Source organism: Protopterus annectens, chromosome 4.part0 (assembly GCF_019279795.1).
Source record: "Protopterus annectens isolate FY-2018-M chromosome 4.part0, PAN1.0, whole genome shotgun sequence".
NCBI classification, from domain to species: Eukaryota; Metazoa; Chordata; order Ceratodontiformes; family Protopteridae; genus Protopterus; species Protopterus annectens.
This window is the reverse complement of record NC_056733.1, coordinates 504611401-504638190: the sequence shown is the minus strand read 5'-3', so window position 1 is coordinate 504638190 and position 26790 is coordinate 504611401.

The following is a 26790-nucleotide window of genomic DNA, read 5'->3' as shown; positions in this document are numbered from 1 at the left end:
CACTTGTGTGATAGTCAATTTTACATTCATATAAAAGTAATCACACTATAATTAACATAACAAGCATTTTACTTCACAAATATTGCTATATATCATATTACCTAAGCAACATTACATACATTATTCAATTACTGGCTTTTTTTTTCTTTAACAAGAAACATCTGTATTAAACTGTCATTTACTACATAGGCAATCATACATTTATACAAATGAAAACAAACCACACCAACACAATCCTAGTTGCAAGCATTTTACATCACAAACCATACTGACACACTCTCAGTTGCAAACATTATACATCACTTATAATCTACCCAATCTTTTTCAGTCAAACATTACATAGCTCATTTAAGTCCTGCCACCTTTTAAAACTCATTTCTCCCTTTTATGCATTGTTCCCACAATTCCCATTTTTTCCTATGTAGTTTGCTCCTGCAATTTTCTAAAGATCTCAATTCCATTTGTTTTATCTCTTGTTACTATATTCACTACTTCTTGTATAAAGTTTAGATTTTGATTTGCATTTTATAGTAATTGCTTTTTTGGCAGCCACCATTATTAGACACAGCAAGGCCTTGCCATGTCTAGGCAATTCCGATTCTGTATAATAGCTCAGAAAAATCATTTCCCTCATCAGACCAATCTGCCCACCCAGCATCTCTGACAGTGCATCCTGCAAGGAATCCTTAAAGTCAGCCAATTCACCACACTCCCAGAAAATATGTTCCCAATTATCTCTTTCTTCCCTATCACACCTCCAACATTTGCTATCTGCCTGAGGAAAAATTCTCTGGAGTCTATTTGGGGCATAGAAATATCTTTGCAAATATTTCCAGGCAAAAATGCTAAATCTTTTAGATTTTGTTGCATATTTGGGAGACACACATATATCCTCCCATTGTTTCTTTGTGAATTGCTTGTCCAGTCTCTCTTCCCAATCCTTCTTAACCTCCTCTTATTAATTCTTATAGTTATCATGCAATATTTTATATGCTCTACTATTTATTTATTTATTTGACATTTGTTAACCGGGATAGTTTGACTGGGTCATGAGACCCATTTTCAGTGGGGCCCTGGGGAGAAAAGCTCCACAATTATAGAAAATTGCAAGACTTAACAAGCAAACTGCAATATATAAACATACAGTGAGGACATTGCTGATTTAACTGTGATAACACTTCACATAAAGACTTATAAGTAAAATTAGTAGACATAAGTATACAATGAATACATTACATGTTTATCTTGATAACATTTTGCACAAAATTATAAATTTGACAAGACTTTTACAAATTCGACAAGACTTTTAACATGATACAGTGTCACTGCCTCAGTGATAAGATATTTGCACAGTATCATTCTTCATGTTTGAAATGGAAGAATATTTATGCTGTTTAATTTAGTTCATAAGGAGGTAGAAAGATAGGAGTAGTATGGTACATGTTTCCAGTCTTGACAGTGCTTAATGGGAGTGGACATGTTAATGTACTTGAAGGAGGTATAGGAGGGCAGATTGTATATTAGCCTGGGGTAATGCATGTGCATAGCCATGATTTATTCAGCTGTTCTTTTAGGAAGGCTTTAAAGAGAGGTAGGCTAGGAGTTAGCCTACTTTTGGGAGAGAGGTTGTTCTAAGATTTAGCAAAAAAGGTGTGAGTATAGAGATTTTCTTGGGCTCCTAGAAGGTTTATAGATTTCAAGGAGATTTTTATCTTCAGATCTGAGGGGTCTGTTTGGTTTATAATTTTGTATTAGGTCTTCTAGAGTTGGACAGGCAGTAGGCCTACAAAATAGGTTGTGTGTTGTAATTAAGTGTATATATGAAAACTGTTGTGTTAATTTGAACCAGTTTAATTCTCTGAGTGATGTACAGTGATGTAGTAGTTGGAATATTCCTTTTGTAATGGCAGCTTCTGTTCTAGATTCTGCTAAAACTCTACCAGTGCAGGTCTTTTGCTTAGGACCCCCCTATTTCTTTCTCTTTGCCTATACTCTGATATCAATCCCTGATAGGGAAGACAATCTCTAACCTGCAGTCCAAATAAATTCTTGGTGTTTTCCCGTTCTATCATCTTTTTCTTTCTAGTTATTTGCTCCCAATACCTTGGTTCCTTTGCCAATTTTCTCCAATAAATTCCAGCCCCCTCTTGCTTATTGTTTATATCCCTAATTGTAGTCATCCCTATCAGTAGAGCCTCCTTTCTCCAACCCTATGTTGGCTTAGTTCTTAGAATACTTTCTGCTACTTTATGGATATAATATTCTGTGTGATTATTGTTATTCTCCTTAACGGCCTGCATCCAAAATCCCAGTCTTTCCTTGTTTCTTGAGCTTCCCCCCTGTTTCATCATCATCGCTTTCCACTTTGAAATATAGTTTTCTGCTTGTGCTCTGTGTAGGAGTCCTAACTGTGTACCTGTGAAATACCCCTTCAAATTGGGTAAACCCAATCCGCCCTGTTCTAATGGAAGAATCAACTTACCCCCCTTGAATCTTGCTGTCTTCCCCTCCAAAATAAAGTCCTTCAGCTCTTTATTAATTGCTATCCACAATTTCTCTTTTGGTTGATAAAAATATGCCTGACCTGTAAGACTAATGGGACTAAAAACATTTTAACTGTATCTTATTATCCATATCCATATAATAAAGCTTCCCATTTTCTCAGTTTTTGTGTGTTATCTTTTGTTTAGTCTCTTCCCACATATCCTTAGCTGCCACACTAGAATACATTTTAACCCATACTCCTAAATACTTAATTTTATCATGTCCCCATAAATATGGATATTTCTGAACCAATTTATTGCCTTTGTTTTGGCTTCATTAGTTTTGTATCCCAAAAAGATCTGAAACTGTTTCAAAATGTTCCACAACACTGTCTGTCTCTTACATTTTTGTTGTTTTATGTATATATAAGCATATGAGTACTTTTCATAAATACAATATCTATTGTCTATCTGTCCATCTAACTATCACTTCTACTAAGAGGGATTGTAATGCAATCTAGTATCTTGCAAGTCCTCACTCACTATATCTTGAAAGCTGCCCATTGCATGTACTGTTATGGATCAGCTCAAAATAAATGTCTTTTGCAGGGGAGCAATTCTTTGCACCCTCCGCATGGAGGGCAAAGTACTCCCTCCCCAAAAATATATCAACTCCTTGGTCGCACAACACTGGAGGGGGAACTCCCCACAACAGCATACTTGAATAGTTTTGGTAAATCTTCCTTCCATGAAATAAAGTAAGTTATTAACAAGTTGATCTCAGTCTATTAATAACCATAAATGAGCTGTGAATGTTAAATATTAGTTTTATGTCTCAGCTTCTTATAAGAAACAGACTTATTCAATGTGATGCTAAGCTGCAGCTAGATCAATTGCTGTTCTGGGTAGTTCCCCAATTGTCCCCCTATATGAATTCAGGACTAAAAAAAAAAAACACTCCAAGCAAAGAACCATTATGTTTCTACATGACTACTCTTTCAGACAGACAGACAGACAGACAGACAGACACACACACACACACACACACACACACACACACACACACACACACACACACACACACACACACACACACACACACACACACTCTGCAAACAGATCATAAACCAGCCTTAAGTCAGATAGCACTTGCTTAAGTGACTACTGATGCCCAGCAAAAGTGATCTCACATCTGAGCTGGAGGGACCAATCAACACACTCCTCTATAGTGCTGGATATACCCTTTAATAGCTTACATCCAAACTACAGTTTGGATGTGACCCCATGTAGAAAAAAATACCACCACCAAAAAATGCCACAGGTCATAAGCTATTACAAGGAATTTCATAAAAAAGCGAAATGCACCCGCCAAGCTTCTGAACAAATCTTCTTTCTTACACAAAAAAAGAATCACTTAAATCAGTCCATAGCCTTCTGGTCACCATTTCCCATCTAAATAGCCCAGGGAAAAATCACAATGCTATCCTCTCCTAAACTCTTCTCTACAATAAATAGTATGCATTTACCCTCAAGTAACAAGGAGTCAAAAACTTGTTTGACCTTCATTCTATTAACCATATAAACAGAGCATATTATGAAAATCCTCTGTAAAAGTTTCTATGGCAGCCTCCCTCCAGAGTATCTCATCTTTGAAACTGAATGCATACTTTGTCCTCTATCAGTACTTTTAATCTGGTCTATAACATAATTTAATGTATCAAGTTTTTGGAAAACCTTATTTGGTGTCTAAATTTACAAAGATGGGTTCTCCACAGAGTTAGTCAATTACAGGCCAGTTGAATATGTAAATAATTTCTCTTACATGTCTTCCATGAAGGCCACAGCACCAAAACTGCATATTAGTATTTACTATGTCCAAAACAAACTTTGCAGTGAAGAAACTGTAGCCTCTTTTTTCTTAGAGCTTTCCAGGGCATCAGTACTGTCTCTCATCCAGTCCTTCACTCCTGACCCCCTAATATTAGTATTCCTACAGCCACTCTTCAGTTGTTTAATAGCTACCTATCAAACTGTACTCAGTCTGTCCACTGGTCTGACAACCTCTGTCCCCCAAACCATCTGCACTAGGTATTTCTTGAAGCTCCATACTGGGCAGTCTGCTTTTCAGTACCTTCGTCAATGAAACATACAAAGCATTTATCATGCCCAACATGTATAATATACTGTAATTCTGCACTGCTGTCACCTGAAAAGACTTTACAAGAACTTAAAAATGTCCTTTTATCAGGAGGGAGCATACTAACTCAGGGCTACTTGTAAACACCAGTAAAAAAAATTAGGATTTTCACAAGCTCACCAGCCCACACCCCATTAAGTACCAGCTCTGTCATGCCTCTGTAAGCAGCACCAACTCTGAGCTGGTTGGCAGTACTAAACTTTAAGAAGTCATTATAGATGAAAACCACATCAAGAAAATGGTAAAAAAAAATCATAAACTTAGTCTTCATTACAGAGATAACCCCTTTCTGACCAAATGTTAGAGTAAAACAAGTGTCTTCTTTTTACCTCACCTAGCTTGCCAGCTCTCTCAGTCATCCTTGCTACGTTTGAAGCAACCCAACTCACAAAACTTGAGTAAGGCGACAACAAAACTGCCAAACTGAAAATACCACTGCACCACTCTAAAACATTTCTTGTGGCTTGCACTTTCACAAACTATATTCCCTTTCTGCTGACAAGTGTCTGTAGTGTCTTATTCTCTACAAAAGTGTCCATTCAAACCTTGTTACTCCAGTACTCCCCACTAAGAGGACTGTCACCACAATGAAATCTAACAATCCCTGTGGTGACTCCTTCTGTTGAATATATATATTCCAAGACTCTGGAATTGATTAATTGCAGATCTTAGACATTTTATGCAAACCTTAAAATCATTTCCAAGTTACATTTGGAACTGTAAATTGCTAGGCAGACTAACCCACATTATAAATTCTAACTACGTTCCAAGTTTATTATCTGTACACTATTTAGTACTCCAGATTCTAGCTCCCTTCTTGTAACCACATCTATGCTTTTCTGTTAATGCCTACATTTTGTGTACCCCTGTATACAATTTATTTTATTCTTTTATTCCGTCTTTGGTTTATTCTCTCTAGGTAATCTCGTAACAACCCAGCAGTCATTCATACTTTTCATATCCCCCTCCATATCCAGTCCCTAGTGTCATATCTCATTATTTTCAGCTTGAATTTGTTCTTTGTAATTCAATATCTCCTTAAATATCTATCACTGTATCCAACTACCTATCAGTGAACCATGCGAGTAACTGTCACTGAAACACACCCTAATCTTAAATGTGTACAACTATTTGAAACATCTGTGTAAGTATTTATTGTAAGCCTTTACTATAAATGCTCCAAGCGTTTATTAATGCCGAACATATAATAATGTAGTTTTCAATACAGAAATGATGTATATTACCTTGTGATTTATGATAATGTATATTAATCTCTTCTGTTTCTTCTTAAATTATAAATCTTCTTATATGCTGTACTTTTAATTATGGAGATTTTCTCTCTAGGCCTCTGCTGAAAATGGGCTTTACTCAGTGCCCTTTTCCTAGTCAATAAATGCAGATATATGAATACACATTTATGAAGAGATCCATAAGAAGAGAGGTCTAGAATTACAGGAGGTTAGCTGTCAGAGAGGAAAAAAAAAAAAAAGATGGCAAAAAATAAGCACAATATGACAGCAATCTGATGAATGAGTAATACAGGAAATATACAGGAAATAAACTTCTCTACCTAGAGCAGAATTAAGGATGGAAAAAGACGACACCAAATTTAATTAAAAAGAGAGAGAAATAAAAGAACAGAATGAAGACATATAGGAAGATGGAACGTTTTGAGCAAATTAAAAAAAGCCCTTTGAGGGGGTCAGAATAAAAGGAGAAAAGGCCATCCATTAGAGAGAAAGAGCAGACCAGAGGGATGAAGAAAGGGCAAAACTATTTTTTTACACGTGTGACAGAATATAGGCCAAATTGATAGATAACTGGGTAATTAGAAATGTCAGAGGGAGTTTAAAATATAAATCAAGCAGTAATACTGAATTAATTATTCATACTGGTACTGATAGATGACTGAAGAGAAAGGAAATATGGTCATTCAGTCTACCTAAGGTAATGCCATGGTCCATTTAAGACTAATACAGCAGAAGCAGGTACTATCTCTTCTTCTTTCACAGGGGATACAATGCTGCTTGTGGGAATGCCCCACACCCTTAATCTAGAATGGGACAGCTGTCCTACACTCTCAACCCAGAATAGGAGAGCTGTTCTACACTCTCAAACTGGAATGAGAGAACTTCTCATCAGCTTCTACATCTAATTTCTTCTGGCTGGGCTTGTTTTTCAGTGGTTGAGATCTTAGATGAACGATCACCATCAGTGACCTAGCAAGGAATAGAACCAGTGTTGTATTCTGCCAAGGACAGCACCCAGCCGACTTCACAAAGCTCTAGCACCCTCCTACTCAATCACTCTGGGTGCTCATAGACTAATCTCTTTTGGAGAGAAGTATAAAAGCAGCCAGAGTGGCTAAAAATATTCATTCATTTCTTGCCATCTCAAGCATATGGATCACTGAGATTTCTCTAGAGAAACAGCTGGACAAGCCTTCCAGTCAGACAGCTAAGACTGCTTTTGGGGACTCCTTCCACACATATAAATAATATTTTAATATATTTTAGTGTTTTACATGTTTTTTGGTGAAAATTATAGTTTCTCAAGGAATTGTTCTGAAGGAGTAGGCTGTCTTTTAGTGTCATTGGATTTATTTTATGCTTTCTTATTCACTTTTGAGTGCTTTTAGATAGTCAGAAAATGTTATTCTAGGGAATAAATGGACTTTTATGTGAATGCTTATGTTAACTACTTCTTTATTTTAAGTTTTCTTGACTTTTAAAGACAGCTAACGTATATAAATCTGTCTCTGTTTTGACAGGGGAATCTTGTGTGCTGCTTGTTTAACTTAGTTTGGGAGGCATTTTCTGTTTTTTTTTTTTTTTTTGGAAGAGTTGCATGCTGTTAGTGCTTGCTAGTAACTTACGTTCTGTCTGACTCCTTCTGGCATACCTTACCGTCGATCAGGCTTCTCCCTGGTGACAGCATAGATACTTAGCTCAGTCCTGCTGGTTCTTCTCCAAGCATACATAAATAGAAAACAAAACAATTAAAGCACACGTCCTTGCATTTTTTATTCTCCAAACATACATAAAATGAAAAAAAAAAGAAAAATAATAAAGCACAAGTCCTTGCCTTCAGTGCGGGCTTTTTCTATGCCTCAACTGATGGGGGGGGGGGTGACTCTGCAGTGACCACTGCTCATTCCCCACACCACTTACCTATTTCCTTGAATCTTTCTGGTATAGTCTTTTTAGCCACTATGGAACATGGATTAGACATGCTCTTTGCAGCTGTTTCAGTGCCCTACTTGGGTATGGGAGAGTTATCCATTTTTGGGTATGGGGGATACTTTTTTTAGGATCTTTTCAAAATATCCAGGAGAAAGTGACCTCTTGCTTAGGATGATATGCTATCTACTATCCATTTACCTCTTAGATATATATTTAGAAAAAAAGAAATAGAAAACGAATTATATTAAAAATAAAGGCATGGCTTTTGTCTATAAAAATGATGTTATCACTCTGGCCAGACGTTTATTACAATCAGTCAATGCTAAGCACCAAGACTCTGAGTCACCAGATTGTGAGCTTAAAGTTGTCCCTATGGAACCTTTCTCTTTCTCTTAGACAATTTCCAGGCTAAGGGATGTATTTGCTTAGGAACAAATGTATGTTCTCCCAAAGTTGAGCAGATATTATTATTTACTTGAACATGAAGTCCCTTATTCTGCACCCATTCCTCCTATTTTCCCAACACTGGAGGATGCTCTAACAGTTGCCTGTAATGCTCCTGATTCTCTCTTTCTCTCTCTTTCATCAGCTCCTAAAAAAAGAAGATAAATTATATAGAGTTTCACAAGCTAATACATTTCTCTGTCCTAATCTTACTGCTGACCCTGCTGCCATTAACAATTCCAACAGTCAAAAAGCATCTTTTCCTTTCCAACCCAGTTCCTGGGGCTAAGGAGGGTAACTAGCTGGACAGACAAGGGAAATGACTTGTTTTCTTCTGCCACATTAACCTTCAGAATCCTGAACTACCACGGTTTTATGTGGAAGTTTAATTTAAAATGTGCAAATTGTTTGGAACAATTTTCTGCTTCTCTGACCTTTGAAGGTAGGTCTTATGTGAATCAGATTGTGTGTAACCTGTATAAAATTTCTAAATGTGCCTTAAAAAGTGTGTGTGATTGTGCTGATACTGGTTCCAGGGCTTCTGCATCAGCTACTGTTTAGAGGAGATTTGTTTGGGCATATAACCAAACTTTTCAGAGGATGTAAAGTTAAGACATTTTAATTTCACCTTTAGATACAGACATTTTATTTGGGCTTACAGATACGGAGGTCATCTAACAATGGGATGAGAGAGGTAAATTAATGCAGGGAGCTTCTAGGATTTTTCATGTCCCCAGACCTTGCATTCTACAACCTCTACTCCTTTTAAAGGATAGATCAAGAGAATAGGGGAAGTTACCTCTACAAACAGATCATTTACCAATGGAGTCCCCAGGGTTCTCTGCTGTAACCCCTCTTGTTTGGAATTTACTTTTCTGAAGTAAAGGCCAATACCAAAGGGTTGCGGCTGACTAAGTCTGCAGATGAATGCAAGCTTCAAGCAGTCATTGAACCCCCAAAATGTTTGTCTTAAATAAATAAGTTTTGCCAAAATCATGGACTAGAACGAAATGCCAAAAATGCATTATTGTATACCTTGAAAAGTCATTTACCACATGAAACTACCACATTGGTAGTGCACCCCTAAAAATTAACCCAGTTGCTCAGGATTTGGGAACTTATGTGGACAGTAACCTCACTTTTGACCAACGTACATCCAATGTTTTAAAAAAAGCCCTTCTATGGTGCACAGCTTATAAAGAAATGGATAGTGTCTAGATCTAGGGATGTCATTTCCCTCTTTTACTCAAACCTCATTAGGCAAGTCATTGAATATAATACTTCCTTTTCCATGTATCTGTCCAGAAACATGCAACAAATGGAATACCCACAGAGATACCTTGCTAAAAGGATACAAGGCCTAAAAAAGATGTCCTATATGGACAGACTCAAAGCCAAGTCACTATACTCAGTATCCTACAGACTGCTAAGAGGTGACCTCTGTCTGGCTCCTTTAGTGACTCAGTCTGACCTAATACTGATGGATTTACTGCACATCAGTAAGTATAATGGCATCACAAATACTCTGTCTAGGAATCTAAACTTGGTCTGCAACATTAACAGAATAATTTGGAGGAACAGCTATATCTCACAGAGGATACTGCTGCTCTGGAACAGACTCCCCATCCACATAAAACAAAATTTATCCCTGTCCATATTTAAGCTCAGCTTGGATATATGGATGGGAAACAGAAAATTTACCCAAGGACTGCCCCCTGTACTACTATTAGAAAGAGGCAGCTCCTAAATGTTTTATCCCATGCATGGGTCCCCTCAAATTATGTATAGTATAAGCTCATTTATTCTTATTAGGGATAATATATAATCATTGCCCATGGGATGGATAACACCAATCTCCAACCAAATGGGATAGGTTAATTTGAGTACAAAAAGGGAAACTGGCTAGGCTTAAAACGTCTCACAAGGGCAGCTAGTCTAGTGCTTACCTATGAACCTATAAACGTATTAACAGAACAGGCAGAGAATGAAGTCTAAAAACAGGCAGATGACCAAGAAGAAATATCAGGAGAGTAACAACTCAAAACCAAAAAACAAGAAAAGTTAAATAGAAAGTGTCAGATTCTCCTCCTCCTCCTTTTAAGGGGATTCCCCGTCAGCCTCCAAATTAAAAGGAATTGTTTCTCCAGGTGCTCTAACACCTTAGAAGCAGGTGTCATGTAGCATGTTCCTACAGAACACATATGGAGGTGATTTTATTCCAGAATTTTTCTGGTCCCAAAAAGGAGCACTTGTGGAGACCAGTTTTGGATGTCTTCTTCCTCAGTTTCTAAAATTCAGGATTTTGACACGCCAATCATTGTTAGCTCTTCTCCCAGATCACTGTGTTATGGTAACTTTAGACCTCAAGAATGTTTACCATCAAATTCCAATTTCATACAAATTCAGAAGGTTCCTAAGATTTTGTGTAGCTGGCTCATATTACCAGTTCTCTGCATTACCCTTTGGGCTATCTATTACACCAAACGTATTTACAAAGTGCTTAGCTCCTTTATAGTGACTCACTACCGACTGCAAGGTATCCACATTTTTCTGTACTTCAATGACTTTGCTTATTTGTGCAGCGTCTTTGCCCAGATGCCAGGAGCCCTAAACAAAAGCTTCATCCCTTGTAACACATCTGTGGCTTCAGATAAACATACAGAAATCCTTCCTAATTTTTCAACACAAGATTGCATTTTCTTGTGCCTTATAGATACTCTCATGCAAAAAGCCTTTTTACCTCAAGACAAAGTGGAAACCTATCAAGACATATTGCTGAAGTTTTCACATCTGACTCAAGTTTCTGTCAGGGAATTCCTCAGCACTCTAGTTATGGCTTATGGCCTTTATGATCCCAATGATACCACTTGCCAGGCTGCACATGAAAAAGATTTAGTGGTTCCTAATAACACATGTGAACCCAGCATCTTCACTCCCTAGATTTTCAAATATCAGTGCTGGGCTATGTAAAGCTAGAACTACAGTGGTGGAGGATCAGATGGCTTTTAGTCCAGGACTACCTTTCTCTCTTCCTATCTCAACATCTTGTCAGACTCTTCAGATTTCATTTGGGATGCAGTTTCTATGGCAGTAAAAGTGTGAAGCCTGTGGGACAATTTGGACAGATGAAAGCACATACATTTCAAATAAATGCTGGCTGTTTATCTATAAAAGGATTAAATCATCTTATACAATCAGGCCCTTTCAAAGTGATTGCAGACAACACTATAGTGATGTGGTACTTAAACATACTAGGGGTACCAAGTCATACCAACTGTGCTGCTTGCTCTTCAACACTCCCTAAACTCTTCAGGCATCTCACATAGCATCAGAGCAAAACATAGTGGCAGACAAACTCAGCAGTTTCTGTTCAGACCCTCACAAGTGGAGACTCAGTTCAGAGGTACTCCAGGAATTGATTGAAATGTGTGGAACACCTGAAGTAGACCTGCTTGCCTCCTTTCAAAACAGAAGTCCTTACAAGCAAGCTCAGAGAACAGATGCTCTCTCATTCTTCTGGTTTTGATGTTCCTATATGCTTTTCCACCCTTTTCACCAATTTCCAAGGTACTTCTAAATATTAGGAAAGCTTTATCAAAATCATTGTGGTGACTCCCTTTTGGCCCAGGCAGCACTGGTTTTCCCTTCTTATGGAATTGACCAAGGTCAATTACTACATGCTTCCTCACAGGCTGGATCTACTCACACAGGTCAAGGGAAGTTTGATACACCCAGTATCAAACTCCCCTTGATCTGTGTGAGTAGATCCAGTCTGTGTCATACACAGGAAATAATGTTAGACCAAGATAGGGACATTTTTTCAATAGATAATATGGAGAAAACACAAACGAGAAATAATGAACGAGGAAGATTCAAGTTATGGAAATAAAAGAATGTATGAAGGGAAACAAGAAAAATAAGGAGAGATAGAGGAAGAAGTAAGTAATTGATGTGATGATGGGGAAGACAAATGGATAAGAGTTAAAAGCAAACAAAGTTGTATTGGGAAAAGAGTAAAAGATAGAAAGTGAAAATTTTAAAATATAGGTATGGGATGTAACAAAAAAGGAAAAGGATAAAACCAATAGGAACTTTTCCACAAAGTGGGAATTCTAGCCATAAATGTGAATAATATAAAGAATTCTCAGTGAAGGTAGGAGTGCTGGAATGGTGCAAATTGTTCGATATGGATATTGTAATATTAATAGACATAAGAATAATAAGATGAAAGAATGCAAGTATATGGGTTATGGAAAGGCAAGGTTTTATGAAACCTAGCAAAGGAAAAATGCTCATGCATAGCAATTTTATGTAATGAATGTATAGAAATTCTGGATTATGCATTAGTAGTACTAGGAATAACAGTAATTGTAGATATAAAATGGAAGAACTAAATATGTAGAGTGATTACACTTTATGCATACACTTCACAGAAACAGAGAGATCATGTTTAGGAAAATACTTGACTAGGTTAGTGTGAATATGCAGATAACAGTGAGACTGCAATTGTGATTTAAGACATATGAGAAGGCAGAAGGGGCAAATATATATAATACCCTCTTCCCATTCATATGTCTAATTTTTATGAACGACCTTTGGGGAGAGCACGATTCAAGAGGAAGGCATCGGCCGAGGAAGAGACTCCGTTAACATTGAAGAAGATGTGAGAACAACGCTAATTTGGAATTTATCTAGTCGTAGACTAACGGCCATTAAAATTAACCTTCTAAACAAAGGTATGAGTTTCATACCAGCTACGAAAATGACTCCAACTGAAGACTTTTACCAGAAATGTTAGTTTAAAGATGTTTTTTAATGATTCACATAGCACTAGTAATAATAATGCTAATATGTTTAGGAAAACTAGTTGCTTTATACCACCTACAGTTGATGCTATTGAAGTTTTTGAAAAAGCATGCATTAGGGACATTTATGCATTGTATGAAAATAGCAGCAATACAAAGACTTTTTGTAACATGTCAGTTAATGAGAGGTTAGCTCTAGAACAATCGCGTCAGGAATTCTACCTTGAGCTTTAGACCAGCAGACAAAGGTGGATGTCTTGTAGTTATGGATTATACATTTTACAAGAATGCAATGTATGCCATGCTCAATGATCCATTAATTTATATTCCATCTGCAATGCAACAGGTTGAACAGTCTATTAGTAGAGTGTATAATGAATTGTTTGAATGTTTGCAGCTTGGACATATTAGTCTTGATCTTTTTAATTATTTTATTATACAAGAACCGACTTTGCCTACTATACAGGGCCTCCCTAAAATACACAAGCATGCCAGTAAACCCCCTATGAGACCAATAGTAGCTGGAAGGGGATGGTGCATGGAACCCCTTTCCATCTATGTTGAGCAACATTTGAAACCAATCTTAGCTAAGAACTGTTATATTTTAAAGGACACTGAACAATTCCTTAGGGACTTATTTGCTCACATACAAGTTAAATCACCTGTTGCTGGTTGCATTATGATAGCATTAGATGTGAAATCCCTTTTTACGTGCATACCCAATAACACAGGGATAGAGATGTTGGGAGACTATCTAAAGCAAGATGGCACTTATGAGATCCATAAGATAGATTTACTGTGTCTGGTTATGGAACTTATTCTTGACAATAAAATTTTTATTGAGTAAAAAATATAGAAGAGAAAAAGTATCACACTGGACACAAAAAATGTAAGTTAGCGCTTTCGTTTATATAATACATAAACTTCTTCAGACAAAATTATATGGGAAATAAACATTTAAATACACAATTAAGAAATTACATCATTTCCTATCCAAAGAAAAAAATCACAATAAAAGCCTCATTATCCACGAAAATAAAAGACATGCCCCAAAATAAAAAAATCTCCAACTACAAAATAAATTACATAAATCTAAACATCAACATTTTCTTAACAAAGCAAATGCTTGAAAATAATAATAAATAAATACAAAAATAAGCAAAAACCAAAATTAATACTCAAAGAGCAATATATACTGGAACATTAAAAAGGTTTTTATAGAAACACAATGATCATTATCTACGTAAAGCCTTCAATTTCAAAACACTCATGATGGAAATAGTGTTGTTTAGTCCTGGCAAAACTGAAGCATTCAACTTGAGTTGCCATAAAAGTTCTTTTTCCTCAAGTTGTAAGGAAGCCAGACCTCCCCTATTATTTTCGGCAACCTTATCAATAATCAAAAAGCAAAATTCATGTGTAGGAAAAGATAAAATATGTCTAGCTAAAGCATTTATAATATTTGCTTTAGTGATGGCATAACAATGTTCATAAATTCGTTTTTTAAAGGCCCTGTCGGTTTTGCCAACATAGAATGAAGGGCAGTTTCGACATAATGCCAAATAAACCACCCCTCTTGTATTACAATTATATTTGTCCAATAAATAATATTTTTTTACCATTTATCATAAACATATTGGTTACCAGTATACACTTACACCAATGGCAGGATCCGCATTTAAACATCCTGCAATGCGGGCGGTGACATTTATAATTAGCTGTTTCAAGAATAGCCTTAAGATTCCTACCTTTTTTAAAAGTTACAAGGGGTTGTTCCCCCACATATTTACTCAATGCACTATCCTCTACTAAGAAATATCAATTCTTACAAATAATGGCTTTCAACAAGGGTGCATCTTTAGAAAAAGTGGTGATAAAACTCAAGTTAACAAAATCCTTGCTATCATAGTCGAGCTGTTGTACTAAAGGAATCGATATGTTAGATGGATTAACAGTATCATTGGGGCACTCAACATATTCATTCTCAGGTGAATTTTTATAACTGAGAATTGGTTTAAAATAACCATGTGCTCTTTTAGATGAAACTTCAGAAATAAGTTCCTCTAACAAATTAACAGGGTAACCTCGTTTCATAAACATATTTCTTAACAAGCTACACTCATCCAATGTTACCATCCTAGCTGCTCTTACTAGCTGTCCTTTAACAACACCCCTCTTCTGATGAAAGGGGTGGCAGCTGGAAAAGTGGAGGAATGCATTCAAATAAGTGGGTTTACGAAAGATCTTAGATGTGAATGCATGTAATACAAAATTCTTAGCTAAATTTACATCTAAAAATGAGATCCCATCCTCTTGAAAATCCCATGTGAAATTCAAGAAGTTAGCAAAACTAGTCACCCTTTCAATAAAAGATTCTGCAGAAGATCTGTCACCCTTCCAAAAAATAAAAATATCGTCCAAATAACGGGTGTACCAGGCGGCCCTACCCTGGAACAATGGGTCTTTAAATAGGAATTGCCTTTCCCAAAATGCCATTTCTGTATTGGCAAAAGTTGCACCACAAGGGGACCCCATGGCTACACCCATTTGTTGTAAATAAAATTCAGACTCAAAAAGGAAATAATTATTGGCTAATACTAATTCCAATAAGTATATGACCAAATCAATTTGATCTCCATCCATCTTCTGATCTAACAAAAAATCCCTGACCCATTCACATCCTAGGTCTTGTGGTATACAGGTGTAAAGGTCACATACATCGATGGTAAAAAAGTTTAAATCTCCATCAAAAGAAAAACCACTTAAAGATTCCAAAAAAGCCCACGAATCCTTGCAAATTTGTTTCTGATTTTTTAGTAAATCTTTTAGTTTAAAATCAACGAATCTGGCACAACCATAAGTGATGGACTGCCTACCATCAATAATGGGGTGAAAAGGGGGTTTATTCAAGCTCTTATGCACTTTGGGCAACCCAAATAGTGTAGGAATAATTGGATGTGTTATATTAAGAAAATTAAATAAATCAATGTCTATGCGGCCTTCAATAAATAAGTCATTAATAAAACCCTTAAATTTACGATAGGCCCCATTGATTTCATTGAGGGAGACCCTCAAATAGGCTGCACTATTCAATAAAGCTAACATATCAGTAGTGTAATCAGCTTTATTCATAAAGACCAATCCACCCCCTTTATCTGGTTTACAGATTCGGATGTTAGCAAACTTTAAACTATTTAAAGCATCTTTCTCACTGATAGTAAGATTCTCATCCAAAGAATTAGATGGGTGCCGTGCATTTAACAAACTTCTAAAGTCATTCTCACATATTTTTTCAAATAGTGAAATAGAGGGATGTAAGGGTGGATTAAAAATACTAGCCACTTTAAAATCCCTCGTAAGGCTGGAAGTATTAGCAAGCATCACATTCAAATTCAATTTCCTAGTAAAGAACTTTAAATCATTCAAAGATCTAGCAATATCGCTCCTAAAAGCAGGAACAAAAGAAAGACCTTTTGCAAGAATATCAACAAGCAGTGGGTCAGGTTCAAAAGAAGAATAATTCAAAATTTTAAAGTCCTTAATGGCATTTGTTATAATAGTCACACAATCTACTACGTTAGCAATTCCAATGAAAGGGTCAGGACCAAGAACCAGAGGGGTTATCTCTTTTTCCTGTTCTGAAATTTCTTTTTCCTTTGATTCTGAAATCGAGGGGCACGTTGTTGCCGCGCGTTGTTCACATTCCTCTGGTTCTGAAAACCCTGCTGTTGATTAGAATTAGAGCTAGAATTACTGTTGCCATTCCTATTAGCAAGTCTTTCACTTCTTCTGACCGGAGAAACAACATTTCTATTAATAGTGACAACACCATTATGGTCAACACAGTTATTATCCGGTTCAGAATGAAAATCATCCCCAGGGGCATCAATAACCACATTTAAGCTGTTATTCACATTAACCACAGGGTTAGAAGGAGGTAAAGGATAAGCCAGCCCCTTGTCATATGCTAGCGAATCCCTATTCAATTTCTTTATTTTATTCTCTCTGATTTTATTCAATGCACTATCAATGCTAGAGAAAATACGTAGAAAAAAAATTTATATCTTTGAAAGTCCCTATCAGATCTGATTCCATTGTCCAAAACTGTCAATTCATTTTGTAGGCAATCTATCTGCTTATGATAGTTCTTAATCAAGCATTCAATGAATTCAAGACCTTGTTGGTCAAATAAGTTCAAAAGTTTTTTTGTGAAAAGTAGAATTTAAAATGATACCAGTGGGGAAATGCCACTGCCGAAGTCCTTTCGGGACTTGCTTCCTTTTCGTACATTCAGTCAGGTACTGAATTTCAATTTGGAGCTTTTTTAGTTTAAATAACTTAATGTCAAAAATCTTTAAATTATTAATCAGGGTGTTCTCATTATCACAAGAATGCCCTGCTTGTGTTTCTGCTGTAGCCTTATTTAAAAAACTTGCCGGTTCTTTAAGCCAATCATTCAAACAAGGCAAAACCGAAAAAGTACTTACAGGATTGTCGTGTTCGTTATTCAACATCGAATTAACGTTCGCAACATTACCACAAGAAGTCTGGTTGCCAGAACAAGGCAATAAAATAGAGTTGGAGGTATTTGAAGTTAAAAATCCCCGATCCTGCGATCCTAGGGCAACCCTTGAAGTACCAGCCACCGGCTGCGATGGTAAATCCCTTGGAGAGCTGTTACTAGCACTTCCGGGTTCACGAGGCAAAACTCCTGCAACTTGACTTGCCAAGGAGTCAACGCGTTGAGTCAACAATTCTATCAATGCTGTAAGCTTCCCATAATCACCAGATTCACCAGGTTCAGAATTAGATGAATGAGAATTATTACTGGAAGGTGAACCTGTAGTTTCAAATAACGATTGTGAACCAGTAGCAATACAATTCTCCATAGGAACCACAAACAAACGAGTACATAGCAAAAACTGAGTAAAAAATATAGAAGAGAAAAAGTATCACACTGGACACAAAAAAATTGAAGTTAGCGCTTTCGTTTATATAATACATAAACTTCTTCAGACAAAATTACATGGGAAATAAACATTTAAATACACAATTAAAAAATGACATAATTTCCTATCCAAAGAAAAAAAATCACAATAAAAGCCTCATTATCCACCAAAATAAAAGACATGCCTCCAAATAAAAAAATCTCCAACTACAAAATAAATTACATAAATCTAAACATCAACATTTTCTTAACTAAGCAAATGCTTGAAAATAATAATAAATAAATACAAAAATAAGCAAAAACCAAAATTAATGCTCAAAGAGCAATATATACTGGAACACTAAAAAGGTTTTTATAGAAACACAATGATCATTATCTACGTAAAGCCTTCAATTTCAAAACACTCATGATGGAAATAGTGTCGTTTAGTCCTGGCAAAACTGAAGCATTCAACTTGAGTTGCCATAAAAGTTCTTTTTCCTCAAGTTGTAAGGAAGCCGGACCTCCCCTATTATTTTTGGCAACCTTATCAATAATCAAAAAGCAAAATTCATGTGTAGGAAAAGATAAAATATGTCTAGCTAAAGCATTTGTAATATTTGCTTTAGTGATGGCATAACAATGTTCATAAATTCGGTTTTTAAAGGCCCTGTCGGTTTTGCCAACATAGAATGAAGGGCAGTTTTGACATAATGCCAAATAAACCACCCCTCTTGTATAACAATTATATTTGTCCAATAAATAATATTTTTTACCATTTATCATAAACATATTGGTTACCAGTATACACTTACACTAATGGCAGGATCCGCATTTAAACATCCCGCAATGCGGGCGGTGACATTTATAATTAGCTGTTTCAAGAATAGCCTTAAGATTCCTACCTTTTTTAAAAGTTACAAGGGGTTGTTCCCCCACATATTTACTCAATGCACTATCCTCTACTAAAAAATACCAATTCTTACAAATAATGGTTTTCAACAAGGGTGCATCTTTAGAAAAAGTGGTGATAAAATTCAAGTTAACAAAATCCTTGCTATCATAGTCGAGCTGTTGTACTAAAGGAATCGATATGTTAGATGGATTAACAGTATCATTGGGGCACTCAACATATTCATTCTCAAGTGAATTTTTATAACTGAGAATTGGTTTAAAATAACCATGTGCTCTTTTAGATGAAACTTCAAAAATAAGTTCCTCTAACAAATTAACAGGGTAACCTCGTTTCATAAACATATTTCTTAACAAGCTACACTCATCCAAGAAATCTTCCTCCAATGTTACCATCCTAGCCGCTCTTACTAGCTGTCCTTTGACAACACCCCTCTTCCGATGAATGGGGTGGCAGCTGGAAAAGTGGAGGAATGCATTTGAATAAGTGGGTTTATGAAAGATCTTAGATGTGAATGCATGTAATACAAAATTCTTAGCTAAATTTTCATCTAAAAATGAGATCCCATCCTCTTGAAAATCCCATGTGAAATTCAAGAAGTTTGCTTAGGACTCCCCTATTTCTTTCTCTTTGCCTATACTCTGATATCAATCCCTGATAGGGAAGGCAATCTCTAACCTGCAGTCCAAATAAATTCTTGGTGTTTTCCCATTCTATCATCTTTCGCTTTCTAGTTACTTGCTCCCAATACCTTGGTTCCTTTGACAGTTTTCTCCAATAAATTCCAGCCCCCTCTTGCTTATTGTTTATATCCCTAATTGTAGTCATCCCTATCAGTAGAGCCTCCTTTCTCCAATCCTGTGTTGGTTTAGTTCTTAGAACACTTTCTGCTACTTTATGGATATAATATTCTGTGTGATTATTGCTATTCTCCTTAACGGCCTGCATCCAAAATCCCAGTCTTTCCTTGTTTCTCGAGCTTCCCCCCTGTTTCATCATCATCACTTTCCACTTTGAAATATAGTTTTCTGCTTGTGCTATGTGTAGGAGTCCTAACTGTGTACCTGTGAAATACCCCTTCAAATTGGGTAAACCCAATCCGCCCTGTTCTAATGGAAGAATCAGCTTATCCCCCTTGAATCTTGCCATCTTCCCCTCCAAAATAAAGGGTGAAGTTCTGGGGACACCTAAAATGTGATTTTTCAGTGGTTCCAGTGAACGTTTAATGATTGTCTTAAGAGGAGATGCAAGTGATGTAGTGAATAGACCACAGGGAAAAAATTACCGTAAAAGGTTATGTTTAAGATGTGGAAGTGGTCTGATTGTGAAGCAGATGTAAGCAAAGAATTTAATTTAAATGAACATGGGGGAGATATAAATGGTCAAAGGTCTTTAAGTAATTCCTCTGAAGAAAATATTGAAGAAGTAGTTAATAAAGGAAATCAAGTAGGAAAAGAAAGAAATTATTTTACTATTGAGGCATAGAATAAGTTTGAAATCTTACTGGAGAAAAAGATGAAATAAGTGATAAGGATATAAAAACAAAAGAAACAATTGTAAAAATGAGTAAGAAAAATGAAAATAAAATTAAATAAATAGAATGTTAAGAAAGGGAAAGGGTAATCGGAGTGTATTATCGTAGGATCATAGGAAGTTAGTAGGCTATTGGCTCTGAGGCTCTTACAAGCCTAGCCAAGAATTTAGCTCATATTCCAACAAGTCAGCACCCTGTGCCACTGTCCAACAGGGACATAGGTGGAATCCCAGGGGTGTATTTTCTGTTCCTCATCCAGTTATCCAAGTTATGCTTAAAAAGTTTTAATGTGGTACTCTGATTTACGTGGAGAGAGAGTCTATTCCACAAAAAGGGGAGTCTCTGGGACACAAATCTGTTCCACCAACAAGTTGTATTGATGTCACAGACCAGGTTGAGGTCTCACGTGCAGGTTACTCGAGTGGAGCTTGACTTGTGGATATGCAGCAGTCCCTTCAGGGTGGGGTCTGAGATTGCTTTGTATGCCAGACAGAGGTCACCTCTGAAGAGTCTGTAGGATACTGAGTAGAGGGACAGGGCTTTTAGCCTATATGTGTAGGGTAGATGTTTCAGGCCCTGGCTTCTCTGGGTGAGGAATCTCTGTGGTCTCTCTAGCTGCTGCATGTACTTAGTGAGGTACATGCCAAAAGGGGCATTGTATTCAGTAATCGGTCTTATAAGGGGAGAGTACAAGGATGTTATGACCACCTTGTCCCTGGATGAGGTACCCTTACTAATGAGGTGGGCCATGTAGAAAGCTTTCTGTACAACAGAGGCAATATGGTGGTCAAAAGTCAGTTTGGTATCAACCTGGGTTCCCAAGTCCCTTATGACTGATTGCGTGCTTAGTGCCTTATTATCAATCATCCTCCTCGAGGAAGAGTAAACCTGTCTGATGGACATCTAAAATAAATAAACTCTGTAATAAAAGACAAAAATTGCTGTGCAGGACCAAGATGGAGCAGGTGTTTAATTGGCAACAATCTCTCATTAGCCTGAATAAGCAAATAAGAGCACTAGTGAAATCCTCCAAAGAAAACTTTGAGTCCAAACTGGCCACATCCCAAAAGGGATAAAGATGCATTTTTTTGAATTCGGTTTGAGGCCATGTTTCTGGCACCAGTCATTTGTTTGGGTGAGACCCTCTTGGAGGATGTCCACATCACTAGGGGAATTTATGACAGCATCCAGCTTGCATTATTCTGCAAACTTGGTCAGACATAGCCCACTAGATTTGGTCTGCACCTCTGAGAAGTATATCCCATACAGCAGAGGCCCCAAGACTGATCCCTGGGGTACACAGCTTGTTATGGGTCTACTACTTGAGGTGGCTTCCCCTGTTTTGACTAGGTGGGTTCTATTGAGGCAGTTTGATACCCATCTGGTAACATATGAATTGATGCCTAGTTGAGAGAGTTTATCTATTATACCTGAGTGGGGAATAGTATCGAAGGCCTTGGCCAGGTTAAGGTAGGCAGTGTGCACCATCGTACCCTTGTCTATGGCCTTGGTGACTGTCTCAAAGAAGTCAACCAAATTTAACAAGCATGACTTCCCCTTGACAAAACAAAACTGTGTGGGATTAAGTCTAGTGAAGGTTGCCAATGTTCTTGTTAATGAGGTCCATGATAATCCACTCCATGGCCTTGCAGATCACGCAAGTTAGACTGATGGGTCTATAATTTCCTGGATAGGTGGATGCTCCACCTTTGTGCAAAGGGATGACAGTAGCTGTCCTCCCCTTGGCTGGGATGAAGCCAGTACTCAGGCTTTGGTTGAATATGATGCCTAATGGTGCTGCAAGTTCCTGCCTGAGTTCATGTAGGATGCAGCCGGCATGTTATCGGATCCCATGGAGGCTGTATTTTTTGCCTTTGAGAGGGCAGTGATGACTTGCTCCCTAGAGATAAGGGGAGGGGGCAAGTACTGGGGATGTCCTGTTTTACTGATGGGGAGACAGAGGAGTGAAGTTTTCACTGAACCTATCTGCCAGCAGGTTGGGTATATCTACAGGGTTTGTGTATGTGGTGTCCTTGATCACCAGTTCTGAGCAGATCTGGGTGCTTCCCTTGAGATTGCGGACATATGTGAAGAAAGCCTTATAATTGTCTTTAGTGGATGTGGCCAGTTTGGACTCAAAGTTTTCTTTGGAGGATTTCACTAGTGCTCTTATTTGCTTATTCAGGCTAATGAGAGATTGTTGCCAATTAAACACCTGCTCCATCTTGGTCCTGCACAGCAATTTTTGTCTTTTATTATAGAGTTTATTTATTTTAGATGTCCATCAGACAGGTTTACTCTTCCTCGAGGAGGATGATTTTGTCCTGCCTGGTATTCCTGAGTCCATGCAGCTATATAAATGCTCATATAATACTTTGTTGTAAATTTGGACATATGTGTCAGTTTCTGTGGAGGGGGAGGGGGCTGTGAAGCTGTTTATACCTTCCCTCAAGGAGGTTGTAATCAGCTTTGGAGAAGTTTTTTGTTTGACCCTAGCTGGGGGGGGGGGGTCAGGGGAGATGGTGACTTTGAAATTGACTGCTTTGTGGTCGGAACTTACCAGGGATGATGACACTGTAGGGATGCTGCAGTGGTTACTTATGTTGGTTAATACCAAATCCAAGATATTTTCATGTCTTGTGGGGGTGTCAACCAACTGGTCCAAGACATTTGCATTGATGAAATCAAGGAATCTTTAGGCAATTGTGTTTTGGCATGAGTATTTCTTCATATCTATGGTTGGATACTTAAAGTTGCCCAGGATCAGGGTAAAGGGTTGAATCTTGATAGATTCAAAGAGGCCCAGACAGGTGAAGTGGGCATCTTGAGTCTGAGTTGGAGGCCTGTAGCTAGCTATAATTTGAATAGGGGTCTTGTCAATTGTTAACTGCACCTGGAATATTTCCTGAGCATCATACTGTTTGACCAGCCTAGAGGTCTGTATGTTTGTAATATATATTGCAACACTGCAGTCTTTTGTTTTGCTGCCCATGGCTTGGGGTCTGAATGAATGATAGGATGAGTAACCTGGTATGGCTGGGGTGCTCTCCGCAGCTTTGAACCAGGTTTCTGTGACTGCACAAATGTCAGCTTCTTCCAGGGTTAAGAATGCTTGCAATGAGTGCAGTTTCATGTTTAGACTCCTAGCGTTTATCAGCAAGACCTTTAATTTGCATTTTGATGACATTTTTATGTTGGTAGTTTTGACCTCATGGCATTGCCTAAAAAGGCACTATGGGGGAGGCAAGAGCCTTTGCCAGGAGACTGAAGCCCAAGGGAGACAGGTGCATGCCATCTGTGGCAATGCATCGTGGCTTGTCAGTCATGTCATCCCAGGCTGTTAGGTACTGGATTCCCTTTAAATGACACCAAAAACTAAGCCAGTTGTTAAAATCAGTCATTTTCTGTTTGTATTAAGGCATCATTTATGGTGACGGTAGAATGCTGCTTAAGGCTGAGACATACCTGCCTGGGACACGTACTCAGCGAGCTCGATCATGTCTCTCTTCATAAAGTCCGTCCAGGGAGGTACATCTCAAGTCATTCACTCCAACATGGACTATGACAGAATCATAACAGTACCTGTTCAGAGACTTAGGTTCATAGGTTCATAGGTAGGTACTAGGCTATCTGCCCAAAGGCATTTATAAGCCTAGCCAGAATGTGTTGACTTTCAATGCCCCCTTAGATTAGTTTCTTGTGCCTCTGTCCAGCAGAGCCATTGAAGTGATCCCAAGGGTAAACTTTCTGTTTCCCATCCACTCGTCAAGGTTTCTCTTGAAGAGGGTTAGTGAGGATCTCTGCCTAATGTAGATTGGAATCTTGTTCCAGAGCATGGGAAGTCTCTGGGACAGGAATCTATCCCTCCTGCACGTCATATTAATTGTTGTGGTGAGGTTTAGATCCCTGGAGCTTGTGGCTCGAGGGGATATGGTTTTCTTTAGGTGGAGCATGTCCATCAATTCTGGGTTGGACATGGCCTTGTATGTCAGACAGAGATCACCTCTGAGTAGGCGGTATGCAACCCAGTGCAGCTGGAGTTTCTTCAGTCGAGCTGCATAGGGCATCTGCTTGAGGCCAGTGATCCTCTTGGTGAGGAACATCTGTGGTTTTTCCAGTTGTTGCAGGTGTCTTGTAAGGTACATCCCAAATGGGGCATTGTACTCTATGATGGGTCTGAGAGGGGCCCAATGACCTCTTTCGATCTGGATGCAAACCCTTTTGTGATTAGGTGGGCCATACAGAAGGAGTTTCTAACCACTTTGGCAATGTGATTATCAAAGGAGAGGTTACTATCTACTTGGGTTCCCAGATCCCTTATTATGTCTTCCGTATTTAGGGGGCTACCACCTATGTGGTAGTTTGTGGGTACTTTGTTTTTACCAAAGGGGATGACTATGCACTTTTTGGCATTTAGCTTAAGGCCATGGTTTTGACACCAGGTATCTGTCTCAGTGAGACCCTTTTGGAGGATGTCTGTGTCAGCCGGAGAGTCAATTATAGCCCCTAGTTTGCAGTCATCTGCGAACTTGGTCAGCCATAGTCCTTCTGTGCTTGCCTGTACCTCTGAGAAGTATATGCCGAACAGGAGGGGTGGTAGGACTGAGCCCTGGGGAATGCCACCTTTAACCAGTTTAGAGTCAGACCTAGCTCCTGCAACTCTTACCATGTGGGTTCTGTCCGTGAGCCAGTTGGCAACCCACCTCGTGACGTAGGGGTTTATGTTCAGGCTAGTGAGCTTGTCTATAATACCTAAGTGGGGAATGGTGTCAAAGGCCTTTGTGAGGTCTAGGTAGGCTGTGTGTAGCACCTTTCCCTCATCTATAGCCTTGGTAACTGTCTCAAAGAAGTCCACCAGGTTTAGGAGGCATGATCTGCACTTAACAAAGCCGAACAGGGTAGGGTCCAGTGTTTGGAGGTTTCCAATGTCTCTGTTAATGAGATCCATGATGATGCACTCCATAGCTTTGAAGACCAAGCTAGTCAGGCTTATAGGGCGATAGTTCCTGGGGTCCATTGTGGCTCCACCTTTGTGGAGCAGAATAACCATTGCTGTGCACCACTCTGTGGGCATGTAGCCTGTTGAGAGGCTGAGTTTAAACAGTGTGTTTAGGTGAGGGGTTAGTTCATCTTTGAGCTCATGTAGGACGCAGCCTGGGACACTGTCCAGTCCCATTGCTGCTGTGTTTTTGGCTTTGGAGAGGGCTGTTTTAACCTGAGTGTCTATGATTTCGGGGGCACTACATTCTTCTGGTATGGTTATGGGCCCTTTTGGGGGTGAGAGGGGGTGAAGTTTGCACTGAACCTGTCTGTCAGGATGTTGGCTATATTGGTCGGTTCAGTGTATTTTGTGCCATTCTGCACTAACTCTGAGCAGATCTGAGAATTGCCACTTAGATTCTTGACATAGCTAAAGAATGCCTTGTGGTTATCTTTGGAGTCTATGGCAATTTTTCTTTCGATGCTAGCCTTGGATGATTTTATGAGGGAATGTAGTTTTTGCTGATACTGATCAGGGATGTTTTCCCTTCGTGGGATTTTACTCTTTTCTGCACTAGTTTCCTCCTTCTATTGTATAGCTTGTTTATGGCAGGGGTCCACCAGACTGGTTTCCTTTTCTTGGAGGAGTGAGTCTTGGTTTTGTTTGGGATAGCACGATTCATGCATTCTTGTAGGTGCCCGTAGAGTGCATTAGTAAAGGATTTTGCAGCTTGTACAGCGTTATCCTTTAGCACAGGGGCTTTGAAACTTCCCACCTCGGTCTTAAGTAACGTGAAGTTAGCTTTTTCACGGTGGTTTCTTTGACCAGGGGTGGTGGCGGAATGTGGATATCCAGAGTGATTAGTTTATGGTCAGATCTAACCAGTGAGGTGTTGACCTCCAGTGTGGAACACCAGTCGCCCATGTTAGTGATGACCAGGTCTAATATGTTATCATCTCTGGGCATTGGTGATATGGTGGATTCTGGCACCTGACAAACAACTAACCGTGACTTTCTCCTTAACCAGCCTGGTGAGGGACACATCTGTGTGTCTCACAATGGAGTGTCCTATGACTAATATGTTGAGTTTATGTTTAGGCCTTAGTGGCTGTGAGACACAGGTGTGTGGACTATGTGTGGTCTGTGGTGTGGTGGAGAGTGGAGTTTGCATGCGTTTATGCCTCGGAGGTCTCTTTTGTTTGGGTATGCTTTTGTTGAGGACCTCCACATATGTGGGAGTGTGTTGTGTAGGTGTGGGTGGTGTTTGAGGTGTGGTGTTCATGTTGCCAACCTTCTCAGTGCCAGATATACTGGTTTGTGGGGC